General features: G+C 52.8%; 1 protein-coding gene and 1 long non-coding RNA gene across 4 annotated transcripts in view; one reads left to right on the plus strand and one right to left on the minus strand.

The window, feature by feature from the left end:
- The window catches only part of CASZ1 (castor zinc finger 1), a 272,507-nt gene that overhangs the window by 101,132 nt on the left and 158,597 nt on the right, over nt 1-12,778 (minus strand). The window lies entirely within an intron of this gene.
- LOC112551263 lies at nt 6,558-7,783 on the plus strand. Its single transcript, XR_003095524.1, has 2 exons — nt 6,558-7,522; nt 7,601-7,783. It is a non-coding gene; the product is annotated as an uncharacterized LOC112551263 (long non-coding RNA).

Raw genomic sequence — 12,778 nt, forward strand, 5'->3', positions numbered from 1 at the left:
GGGGAGAGCCGAGGACATCGGGAGTTTGTGCGGGGAAGTTTGCACTCAGCACAGAGCTGTTGCATGGCCGGTTTCATCGCGGGGATCCCGGCAGCGAGAGAGCGCCTGTGCCCGAGGCAGAGCCGGCTGGGAAAGGGGGTGCAGCTCTGGGGGTGCTCAGCACAGAGGGGGATGCACACTGCGAGCAAGCGGGAGCGGGACGGCGCCGCGTGTGCACCGGACGGCGCCAGGCACGTGCGAGTGTGTGACGTGCGCCGGTGCGCAGCGGGGAGTTGTGCGAGGAAACCCTTTCATAGGGGCAAATGTTTCTGGAGAAGAGTGTGCATGTTGTGTACAGCATGGTGCGTGCACAGGAGAACGCGTGTGCCCGTAGGGGAGCACCTGTCACGTATAGTAGGTGCACAGGAGAACGCATGTGCCCATAGGGGAGCACCTGCTATGTATAGTGCGTGCACAGGAGAACGTGTGCCCGGATGTGAGCACCTGCCATGTATAGTTCATGCAGAGGAGAATACATGTGCCCGTAGGGGAGCACCTGCCATGTATAGTGCGTGCGCAGGAGAACACGTGTGCCTGTATGGGAGCACCTGCCGTGTCTATACACAGGAGAACACGTGTGCCCATAGCGGAGCACCTGCCGTGTATAGTGCGTGCGCAGGAGAACGCGTGTGCCCACAGGGGAGCACCTGCCGTGTATAGTGAGCGCGCAGGAGAACACGTGTGCCCATATGGAAGCACCTGCCGTGTATAGTGTGCGCACAGGAGAACACGTGCGCCCACAGGGGAGCACCTGCCGTGTATAGTGCGTGCACAGGAGAACACGTGTGCCTGTATAGGAGCTCCTGCCGTGTATAGTGCGTGTGCAGGAGAACGCGTGTGCCCATATGGGGAGCACCTGCCGTGTATAGTGTGTGCACAGGAGAACGCGTGTGCCCGTATGGGAGCACCTGCCATGTATAGTGCGTGCACAGGAGAACGCGCGCTCCCATATACACGGCAGGTGTGCTCACGGTAGGTGCACAGGGCAAAACAGACTTGCACCAAAGCAGCTGTGTTCATGCTGAATTTCTGGGGATTTCACTGGCCTGTGTCACAATCGCTAAGATTACTTCAACACGCTGGGCCAATCTCACCACAAGCGTAAGCTCGGAGAAGGCCGTTTGGCCCACAGCGGGGGTTTTTTTTTTTTTGCAATTAATTTCCTCATTTTTGTTGCCTTTTTTTAAGTAGCAAAGAATGCGAGGGAGGCTCTGAGAGGCGTATTGGGTAAACATACATATAAGCCTCTTTCTTTAAAACAAACGAACAGATTATTTACCCGATTAAACAGGTATTTTGAGCAGGCTGCGTGTTTTTTTTTTTTAAAGGTCCTGTGTTTGGCTCCCTGGGCTCTGGTGAAGCAGGCCGCTCTGGCAGGGCTTAGGGACAGTCGATGAATTCCCAAGCTCATACATGCAGATCTTTTAGCAGCCTGTAAAGGAGACCAACATCGTTACACCTGTGCTTAGCACAAAAGATCCCAGCTGCCCTCAAACTGGTCATCCTAGTCTCTACCGGCATCAAATAAGACACAGGGCGCAGGGCCAGGAACATTTGTTCCACTGATGGGCCAGGACACGAGGTTGGCATGGTCTGACCTAGTCACAAATGTGGGGCATTTGCAGGTGGAAAGGGAAAGGAGCATCCCCAGTCAGAGGGCACCTGTGCCATATGCCCCCTCTCCCACTTGGGACTTGCCCACCACCTTCAGGCTTGTGGGCCCCCTGGTGGAGCAGATGTTGCAGGCACCATGCACAGTTACAACCAGTGCTGCAGCTGGATGTGGGACCTGCACCTGGGTTGTGCACCAGCATCAGTGGGGGTGACTGGAGCCCTATATTTTAACAGCTTTCCATATCACTGATGGATTAAAAGCCCCCAAAGCCATCATACTGGAGTTCCCTTCCAGCTTGAAGAAACCAAACTCCTGCTCTAAAGGTGCCCCTAGCATAAAAACCAGAAGTCAACACACCCACTGTTCAGTGCTGGGTTGCTGACAGTGGCTGCAATCTCCACCACCACAATAACCCAGCACTGCCTTCTGAATGACACCTGCTAGCTATCCACACCTCACTCAGCCCAGGACATGACACCAGCCTGCCAGCCCCCTTCGTGCTCTCATCCGTGCCACTCCCTGGGTCCACTGTCCTGGCGAGACATGGCCATGAGGGGGCTGCAGTCCCTGAGAGGGAAGGTTTTATTCCTAACAAAAAGAAGTTGTTTTGAATCAAAGAATCCCAGCTATCGCTCTGCTACTTCCAGGCTCCTGCAACTTGATGTCAGCCTCATGCCAGCTCTCAGAGCCAAAGCCTCTGGACAATCTCCCCTCTGTTTCATAAAGCTAGACGCATCCTTTGTCCCTCAGGTTCTTCACTCTAATTTCTCCTACAGACACGTCATTATTAAATGGGGGGAACGACTTGTATTCATCGCCACTGTCCGCCGAGAGCCCAAGCTCTGTGTTTCACAACCCAGGAGGGAAAACACATACACGCAGTTACATGCACATGCCAGTACACAGGTACACGCAGCGAGTACATACTGTCCCACAGAGATGCACCCTCCTCACTGCCTATACTCTCCCGTATACACAAACATGAACATTCATGCATCAATGTATACATGCATGCTCAGACACTCCTGCAAAAGCACAGTAGCTCAGGCACTCAAGTGCACGTGCAGGCACCGTGCAGACAAACATGTGCACACACTTCCGAGGACTCCCCTCCACAGGCTCAGGTGTGGGATCCCCATGACCCCTCCTACTTCTCCCTACAGAGGTGTCATTTCAGGTGAGGCTCCCGCCCTGGAGCTGACGCAACGCTTAGGCCTGATTTCGTATCTCAGAGATCTCCAGTCATTTTTTATTTCCCCATCCTCCCACCCTTGCCTCTTACCCAAGCAAAGGCTGCCTTCCCTCCTTCTGGGACCACCTGGCTTCTTGCTTGGTCAGTCCTCCCTGTAAAGCATTTAAAAAGCTCCCCTACCCCATCCCATCCCATCCCATCCCTCTCCCCTCCTCCTTGGGAGTGATCATCCCAAAGGCAAAGTTGTACTTTGTGGTGTACAGGCAGCTCCTGTATGCCCTGACCCTAGAGACACCTGGAGGCAGGGTAGTGTCTATTATCCTAGCCTGAATTGTAACACAATATCACCCTGCTGTGTCTACCAGATGCCCTGTTCCATGCCAGAGGTGGCTGCACTTCAGTGGCAAGTGAAGCAATCTGTGTGTGTGTCCCTGCCCTCCTTCCCAGGGGCACTAAGAGCTTTAATTAATTGTTTGCCAGGTGCTTGGAGATCCACAGATGAAAGGTGCAATGGGAGGGTGCGGGATGATTAATTAAATGTTGTTATTGCAGGTTAATGCTTTGCCTGTGGAGACCATGGCAGGGCTGAGCAGGGGACGCAGTGCTGCTGGGGAGGGAGAACAGTAGGTAGGGCACCCGCAGCATGTTTCTCTTGCCCCCATGTTTTCCTGCCTCTCTCTCCATTCACCTCTTTTCCTGTCCATCCCCTGGGCTTGGGCTAACTCAACCACTATCCACTCTGCTTTGCACATGCCTGGGCTACATACTGGCTTTTGGGCTGTGGGTCTGGGGAGCCCTCCCCCTCCCACTTCGGGAGTTTATTAAGCAAACGCTCTTGCCCTCTTTCTGCAATTTTGTTTGACTTCTCTTTCATCAAGGGAGGTGCCCAGAACCCTCAGGGCCTGGGAGGCAGGAGCAGACAATCTGTACTTTCTTCCCCTTTCCTACTTTTTCACTCCTTTCCTTCTCAATTCAGTTTCAATCATTTTATTGGCATGCCGAGCCTGACAGGCATTGCCAAATCACCTGTGCTGAGTATCAGTATACAGGGTGGGGCTCTGCATGGCTAGCTTATGCCACTTGCTATTCCTTGGGTCTTACTCAAACAATCTGACACTCGTCCTGTGCCCCCTCCCCTCTTCTTGCCATGTAGCTGCTGTTCTTCCAGGGATCCCAGCTCCTTCAGCAGGTGCCCCAGCCAAGTGCTGTTCATCACTTGACTGCTGCCCCCGGGGATTTGTTGTAACCGGAGCAGGCCACAAAGCAGAGAACATACACTTGGCATGCTGCACAAGGGCCCCCAGGACTCTTGTGGGGGAAGGACAGCAGGCATTTGAAGCTGCTAACAAATAGTTACAATTAACAGCAATAATTAAAACGGCTGCCTGGTGTGAGCCAGGCATTTTGGTGGGGAGTTGGGACAATTTTACCGTAGTCTAGCCCTAAATGCCACAGGCTGAAACCTCCCCAGCACTGTCTCTGTGCGGCAGGCACCAGGATTAACTCTCAATAAGTCTCTGGCAGACCTGTGATTATCAATTAATATTAGCAGTAGTTTTGGGTTAGTGCCTAGGAGCTCTGCTCATGGACTAAAGCCCCAATGGGCAGGTGCTGTATACACACCGACCAAAGAGTCCCTGCCCCCAAAAGTTCACAGTCGCAGTCAGTCTGCCTCATTCCAGCGCCCACACTTGAGCATGTGCAAGCTCAAGGACTCCAGATACACATGTAAAGACACCTGACCCAGCTCAGCCCTGCTCCCAGCATATGCAGACACAAGCTACTGAAGGTGCCATGCTTTGCAGAGCCTTCATCTGAACCCTCATGTAGTGAGGGTTTATATTTTTGCAGGATTGGGCCCTTTTAAAGTGCTCTGCAGCCATGCACTTGTATTTGGTCACAGTTGTAGGGCACTTTCAGGGGCCAGATCAGGTGAAAATCATCAGTTCGGTCTGCCCCTCTTGTTCACTCAATGGATTGGGCTTCCTCTTGGGTGACTGCTTCCCTAGGCACAGCTAGGTGGGACAATGGGTTTTGTCAGGTGCCACAGGACCCCTAGCAAGTAACTGAGGTAGAGAGGACAGATATGGTGTGGTTTCAGGTGGAGCCCCTGTATCCTGAGGGAAAGTGGGTGTGTGCAAATGCACAGCACTGAGCGGATGGAGGGGGACACGAGAGACCACAGGGTGGGTGGGATGGAGAGTGCAGCAATGGGGAGGAAGAGCAACATCTGGATCTGAGGGGTGGTGAGGGGGTAGTTTCATTTAGTTTAGTCTCCGGGGTTGGCCTATTTGGAATCAGGAAAGAAATGGGGACACAAGAGAGGGAAATGGGAGGGTGCCTGGATGGTGCAGCTGGTGGGCTCTGTTTGGCACAGTGAGCCAGGGGCAGGCGCTGCTCTAAAACACATGAAGAGTAAGAGAGGGATAGATGGAGTGTGGAAGCAGGGTGGGGAGGACAGAGCAGCACAGACACTTGATGACAGCCGTTGCTCAGAAGCAGGCAAGGCGCTGTGGAGGGCACTACTCAGCTGACAGCAGCCCGTTCTGATGAGACAATAGTCGGGGCTAGCTGAAAGCTGTGTCGGGGGGTGCCTTTTGTGTGGGCAGCCCATGGGAGTGTGGATGGAAAGTGCTGACCTTCCTTGGAAGAGGCAGGCAGGGCTGGCACTGGGAGCATGGCTCCAGCCCTCAACACCATCAGGCTGGCCGGAAGTGGGGGCAAAGGCAAATGACAAGGGGGGCAGAGAATGGGGATTTGGGATAGCCTGTGACAACTGGTGACAGGGAACAAGCAATGGGAATTCACCATGATGCAGCCAGTGACAGGAACCGAATGGGGACAGATTCCCCATCCTGCCAGCAGCAAGGGAGTGGGGGAGAATCTCCGCACAATACAATGTGTGGCAGGGAAGCAAGGGGGTGGGGGACTCCCCACGACACAGCGTGCATACGTGTGTGCACGTTGCCACCATGCAGGAGTGTGCATGCGCGCTGACCCTGGGTATGTGCCTCTGCGTGCTGACACAGCGAGCATGTTAGTGCATGTGTGCTCTGACCCACATGCTGGCTGTGTGCACTGGCCACCTCCAGGTGAAGAGGCCATAAAGGCCCTGCTGAAAGAGTGGCCACGCAGGAGGCTTGGATGATGAGCCAGGAGGGAGGCGGGGGGCAACGGCGGCGGGCGGGAAGTGTGAGGCAGACGTAGCGATTGCATTACTGAAGGAGCCCGGGCTGGCAGTGCCGAGCTCTCGTCCCTGTAATCCTGTTAGCCAGCAATCTCCATTCCGAAAGAGCTTCATTTCTTTGTGAATATTTGTAAACTAGATATCTAATGGAAAATTATAGGAAAATTATAGTGAAATTCATGACGAAGAAATCCGATTAGCCCTAATTCAATTATGCCATCTTAGCCCACACAGCACATTTCCCATTTTTTTCCCATAAATACCAATGCCAGGGGTCCGGGTAATCAAATAAAATTGAAAATCATCTTCCCATTAAATTCAATTAGCTGCAATTTCTAAAGCCTATCAGAGATTTTAATTACTAAATTATAAAATTCTCCAATGCTAAATTGAAACTAAAAAAATTGCACATCCTTATATTTCAGAGTAAAAAAAAACCCAGTAGAAACCTTGAAAAATACCCTTTCTCCTCCCATCAGTGCCCACGTGAACCTTTGCCAAAGGGATGGCAGCAGAGAGGGTGTGTGTCGTATCAGGGAGGAGGCAGAGGGTGGCTGTCTTGCAAGGATGTTGACATTAAAACGTAAAGCCCAGCCTCATACAAAACTGACTCCATTACAGAAGTGGTCTAGAAATCCCCCAGCAGGATGTCAGATCCTGTCTCCAGCACAAGCTCTTGACCACGAGCTAGCTCCCACGTGCTGATGGCAGCTCTGGGAATGACCACTCGGGGCCAAGGGGAGTCAATGGCAGTTTTGCTGGCAGCTCTGCCTGTCTCTCTGTTCTAGACCCCAGGGAAGGCAGGTGAGGATATCCGAAGGGAAGCAGAGAACTGTGCTTCCCAACAGCAGGGAAGGCAGGTCCTAGCTTCAGCGTCTTGCCCAGACAGATCGCTGATAGACGTGGTCCTGATAAAGGTTCTCATAAAATCGCTGAAGGAGCCCTGTCTGGGCCTGAGCTGCAGTTTGGGCACACTAGAGCCAGAAGTTTGCAGAGCTACTCCATCGTATACACAGCGGCACAACAGGGTACCTTTCCATAAGGTATAAGCAAGCCTATCCCAATGTCAGGAATACAGCAGGCAGGAAAATGCATTCCCAAGCCCCTCTCCTCCCAGCTAACGGACAAGACAGTCAGGTGAAAAGGGAATCAACACAACCTGTGCCAGGAGCTGCTCTGCCAGGCTGCCAGCCTCCTCCCTGCCCTTGGACATGGGATCTAAGAGCAACGTCAATGTGTGAATCAGTGACAGGCTGGGAGAGCAGCTGTACAGCTGAACCTCCCGTTCCCAAACAGACTTTACGTCTGCTAGGAACCAACACTTCCGACCTCCTTGCTGACCAACCAAAAGGGCTGGCCACTACACAGAGCTCAGGAACCCCCAGCCCTCACCAGCAGCAATGCTGCCTGCCAGCCAGGATCTTGCACACAGGGTATCTCTACTGGCTTTGAGAGGAACCTTCTTGGGATACATCTCCCACTAACTCAGGTGAGTTGCTATCTGTGCCAGAGAATGTTTTTACCTGGGTGCTCACCCACCAACCCAAAGAAACCCTCTTTCTTTCAGATTTTCCAGCAAGAATTAAGCTGTCCTGTTGCTGCCTTTACCACTTACCCAAGCCGATACCAAGTTTAATTTGTCAGCTGCCCGAAAGTTGCCAGCAGGGGAGTTGCCCGCAAACAGAAAAACAACAAAAAAGTTAATGATCTGGGCTTTTTCTTAATAAATAGGCAAACTGGCTAAGCCGGATTGTTGGCTGGGCTCTGTCTCCCCTTTATCACCCTGGAGCCTCAGTGACACATTCTCCAAATCATCAGTATTTTGCAATTTGAGGTTGTTACCAAATACTATTTTTTTGCCAGGGAAGGGGTAAAAAAAATATCAATAATTAAGAAGCCCAAGCAGGGAGAGGCTGCTGGTTGGATGGCGCGGCCACCTCCGCGGGGATTGCTCAGGCACCTGGCACCTGGCCCAGCGCGTACCTAGGTCACTGGCTCACTCTGGAATGTGGTGCTGGCACCTGAGCACTACTTTATTTTACTATGAATTAATCAAAGTCTCTTCTGCAAATGTCTGCCACTAAATCGCCACTGGCTGCGCTTCAAATGCAATTCCCCTGTTTCAGGGACTCGGAGCAGGGAGATTACCAGCTCCAAGTGAAAAGCTGAAGGGGGTTTCCTCTCAGCAGAGCTCCCGGTATTCCCAGGCATCAGCCTCTCCCAGCTGGAGGTTTCCTGCATCTCGGCTTTCATTCACAGCAGGTAGCTGCACAGACCGTTCAGGATATGCCAGGACAAAGCCATCTCCACAGTCTGACTTCAGTGCAGTCACACCAGGGAGGAGTTTGCCTTAATTTGTCTCCGTGTGTCTAATGTAGGCAGCAAGGAGTGCTTTTGCGTTGTGTGCGCGCGCTCGTGTGTTTGTGGAGTTGCACAAGAGAGTGTACCTCATTGTATCTTTGTGCGTCCACATTCATGTTCGTGTGTGTGTGTGCAAAAGGGTGACTACACGTAGGACTCTGGAGGTGCAGTGTGGTGTGTGTTCCCAGTTTCACATGTCTCTACAGAACTGTGTGTGTGTCTAATATGTATTCATACAAGTGTGCATGAACATGCCTCTCAGCAATGCTCGTTATGTGAAAGAGCAGCCTTCTTGTCCTGGCCAGCCACTACTGAAGGGCAATACCCAGACACTGGCAAGCCTGGGGGTAATGGGTACGTATTTCCCTTCCTTTCTCTGGAGGCATGGCACTGCCTTGAGCCAGGGTTGAGCTGTATTCCCCTCGCCGCACTTTGCCTGTCTCAGAGCCCTCTCATATTTTCAGTGCTCACTAGACCATGAATTCACCTTCATACCAGTTATAGTTATTTAGCTTCTCCTGACACTAATAACTACCAAACTTTCACTGGCAGCTCAGCTTCCTCCTCAGGGACAAACTCCCGCACCCTGCCAGGCCCACCGCAGACCTAAGGGGGACAGATCCTTGAACAGGAGGGAGCTGCTGAGGGGCATCTGACACCAGCCAGCTACAGCTGAAGGCTGCATGTAATCCCCAGCACAAAGACCCTTGACTGCCGGGGACATGAACAGAGCAGGGGAGCGAGTGACAGTGGGATGGAGGGAGTGTAACAGGGAAGTGGGCAGGCAAATCAAGAGAGGGAGCAAAGAGAGTGATGCGAGAGAGAGGGAGTGGGAGACTAGCAGTATGGGGCAAAGAGAAAAGAAGGGAAGGCAAACAGAGGGGAGGAAGGAGACAAAGCAATAGGGAGAGGAGAGAGGGAGCCAGACAGACAGCAGGGATGTGCCGGCCTCCCCTCGCAGCACTCTCTGGCGACTGACACTAATATATTCTACAGCTCTCCTTCAAATCACAGGCATGGACTCTGTGACCCCCAGGAGTGCCTGTATCTCAGCCAGACCGCAGCTGCGGGAGGGCTGTGGCACTGCTGGGGAGTGGTGCTGGCTGCACGGCCATATGGGAATGTCTCCAAGCTGGGAGGGAACAGGAGTCAACTCCCCTGAGTCCACTGGCCATGGATGGGGGTGTGACTGCCCAAACACAAGTGGAGGAACCAGCTCAGTGCCAGGAGTGTGCCAGGTCAGTGGCACAGCCGCATAGCTGAGCCACGGGCATGGCCCCACCTCTGCCTGCTCTACTCTCACCATGCAGGCTCACTCCTTGATCCGTCAAGTTTCTCCTGCTCGTTTCTCAGCTGAAGTTCACTCTCAGAGCAGTGACATTTCACTTGGACAGTGAACAGCTGCTGATGGCGAGTGATGCTCCCAGGAGCTCCAGCCTAGTCCCTGGGGCACAGTGCTACATGAGACACCCAGCAAGGGACAGAGGTAACTGTGGTGCCCTTTCAGTGTCGCGCCACTCACCCCAGAGTCAGGGACAAATAGCACCTCTGGGGATTTCCTTCTTCCTGCCCACAGTAAACCCCACCCGTGCTCTCCGCTGGCTGCCTGCCTCCCCATTCCTACCTCGCCATGTGGCACTGTTCAAGGCTGTACACGGCTCATACAGTCCCTTTCTGGGGTGAAGCAGTAACAGAACTGTGTGTGGCAGTGTGTAAGGAGCAGAAAAGTGCCAGAGCCTTGTCAGTCCTAAGCCTTACTGCAAATGAGATCTTGGGACCAGAGGATGTCTTCTCTCTGCCCCACTGCATCCTATGCATGAAGATATGCACACACAGGAGCAAAGCAAGCAGCCATGCATGGGGGAAACACTGTTGCCCCCAAGGCATTTATGGCTGCTCTTTCCTAGCCTGAAGGACTGCGATGCAAATGGGGCTCAAGAACAATGTAATAAAGATCTCACTCAGCAGCTCCCAGACACTCTTGTCCTTGGCCAGGCCCAGCTGCCCCTCCATCCCACCCCAGGCAGGGATTACAGCACTCATGGGGTGACAGCTTACATGCCGCGGTGATGGGCACAGTCTAAGAACTTGCCCAGAAGATCATCAAAGTGTCAACCCTGGCAGAGTCCCACGTGAGCCAAGCATCTCCTCCTTTCCCTGAGATTTCTCCCCGGCACAAAAGTTTCCTGTCACCGGAGTTTCGGTGGATCAGTGATGCCGGTTTGCCAAGGCTGATCAGAGGGAGCAGAGTTACTGTTCCTGCCGCGGAGAACAGGCTGCCTTCACTCCACGGCCCTCCTCCTCCCGAAACCGGGGTGCATGGGGGGAAATGCCCCCTTCCTTCCCAGTCCCTTTCCCCTTCATAAAAAAAAAAAGCTTTGTGCAAACAATAGCTCACTGGAGCCCCCGCCCTCTCGGAAGGAAAACAAACACCCGGATCACCGCAAATTAGAGAATGTTTCGCTTCACTTCATCCAAACAGGCTGACAATTTTTTTGGGTTGTTGCCACGGCGACAGAATAACACAGCGTTCAGCCTGTTGCAGAACAATCAATTAAGTTAATGCCTCCGAGTGCCTGTTTACTCTTCCATTTAAGAGGTGCTGCTGTCTCTCTCTCTCTTTCTCTCTTTCATTTCAATTTGTCCTCCTTTGCTTCTTTTCCCTCTTCCCTACTTTATTCCCCCTAAAATAAAGTCCCTTCTCCCTCTCTGGGTCAGTAACTAAGCTCCCACTTTAGGGGGTGAGTGCATGGAATAAAGTTTCTTTCTCTTTTTCTGTCTCATTCTCTCTCTCCTCTTCCTGGTGACAAGGGACCTGGGAATACAGCTGTCCCTACCTCTTGTCTTTCACAGCATCCTTCCCACTTTCCTCCCAGATATCCCAGTAGCATGCAAGGCCTCCAAAGACAAGTTACTGCCTCAAGGGGTGCAGGGGTCACTCTCACCAGAAACAGGCACTGGTAACTCTCCACTAACTCAGAAAGCACCTGACACAGCCCACTGAAGTCAATGGAAGTCTTTCCAGTGCTATGACTTCTTATTTGTGCTGCAGTAGTGTGTAAGGGGCCCCAGGACACTGTGCAAACCTGGAACACCAGGCCAGTCCCTGAATGGGCTTTGAGGCTGGCCCTGCGGACACAATTCAGCAAAGCATTTGAGCTTGTGCCCTTTGATTTTAATGGGACTTACGCAGGTGGTTCAAGCACCTTGCTGTTTTGAAGCCTAGCTTGGGAGAACACAGGCGGTGCAGGCTGGCACCCTGAGGTGAGCGCCAGCAGGAGAAAAAATCCTTGGCCAGTTGTTTAGTCCTTTAAAAACAATTTGCTGGAGGCGTCCATCCCCACCTGCAGCCTGGCAGGCTTCGCCAGTCTCACACACTTTGCACCACTTCCTGTGTTGCTGCCTACGTGAGCAGCGAAACTCGGCTGCTTGGCTTCACTACCCCTTTACAGTCACTTCCATATTCTCCTGCAGCTGCAGTGCTAACAACCTGAGCCCTTGCCCACTGCCTTTCTCGGCACACAGTATAGTCTTTACCCAGGAAGGTAAAAATCACCGCTCTCTGCTACACCACAGATACCGAGGCACCTGCTTGAGGCCAGGCCAGCATTGGGTTACCCCTCTGGTAGCCCACTCCCTCACCAGCACAATGGCCTGTTTAGGTCTCCAGCCATCCGAGGGAAAGTCTAGCTCGCCAGTCCTGGCTGGATTTAATGGAATTTAAGTGAAATTAGGAGAGAAAAACCCCACCACCTCATTAAAATGCAAACAGAGCCCAGTACAGGTATCACAGCCCTTGCCCTTTGCAGACATATCCTCAATGCACGGCCTATAATAAGTGATGTAGCAGTGGGATAAGAATGCAGAGAATGTGGGGAGGGGAGCTGAGGCACAGGATCCAAGTTACCCCAGGTGAGATCCTTGGGGAAGGGCCTGGCTTCTCCACGTACATGACCTACAGGGCCTGAGGAAAGAGAAGGGCTAAGGACAGGGGTGTGCAGGCAGGTGAGGATGCCAAATAGATTTGCCCCCAGCCTCCTGGTTTTGTAAAAGACACACTGGGCTTTGGCCAGCTGCAGGCCGCCTGGGCTGGGCACGGGAGGACAGAGGCCCCATCAGCCTCTCTCTTTCTCTCTCCCCCGCCCTGAGAACAAGTTGTCAGCGGAACCTGTTGGAGCACGGGCTCGTTGACTGCTCCCTGTCCATTACAGCCCAGATTATAAGCATATTGCACAGTGCTCTCTGCACGGTGCTGGGGAAATCCAATACGCTGAAAGGTTAATGCAATCAATTAGGGTGACAAGGAAGTAGAGTAAAGCCTTCCGAGTAGATGAAAGGGAGAGAGAGATGGAGAGAGAGAAAAGCAAAGAGAAAAGGGGGGGGG

This window comes from Alligator sinensis, unplaced genomic scaffold, assembly GCF_000455745.1.
Source record: "Alligator sinensis unplaced genomic scaffold, ASM45574v1 scaffold366_1, whole genome shotgun sequence".
Classification (NCBI taxonomy): domain Eukaryota; kingdom Metazoa; phylum Chordata; order Crocodylia; family Alligatoridae; genus Alligator; species Alligator sinensis.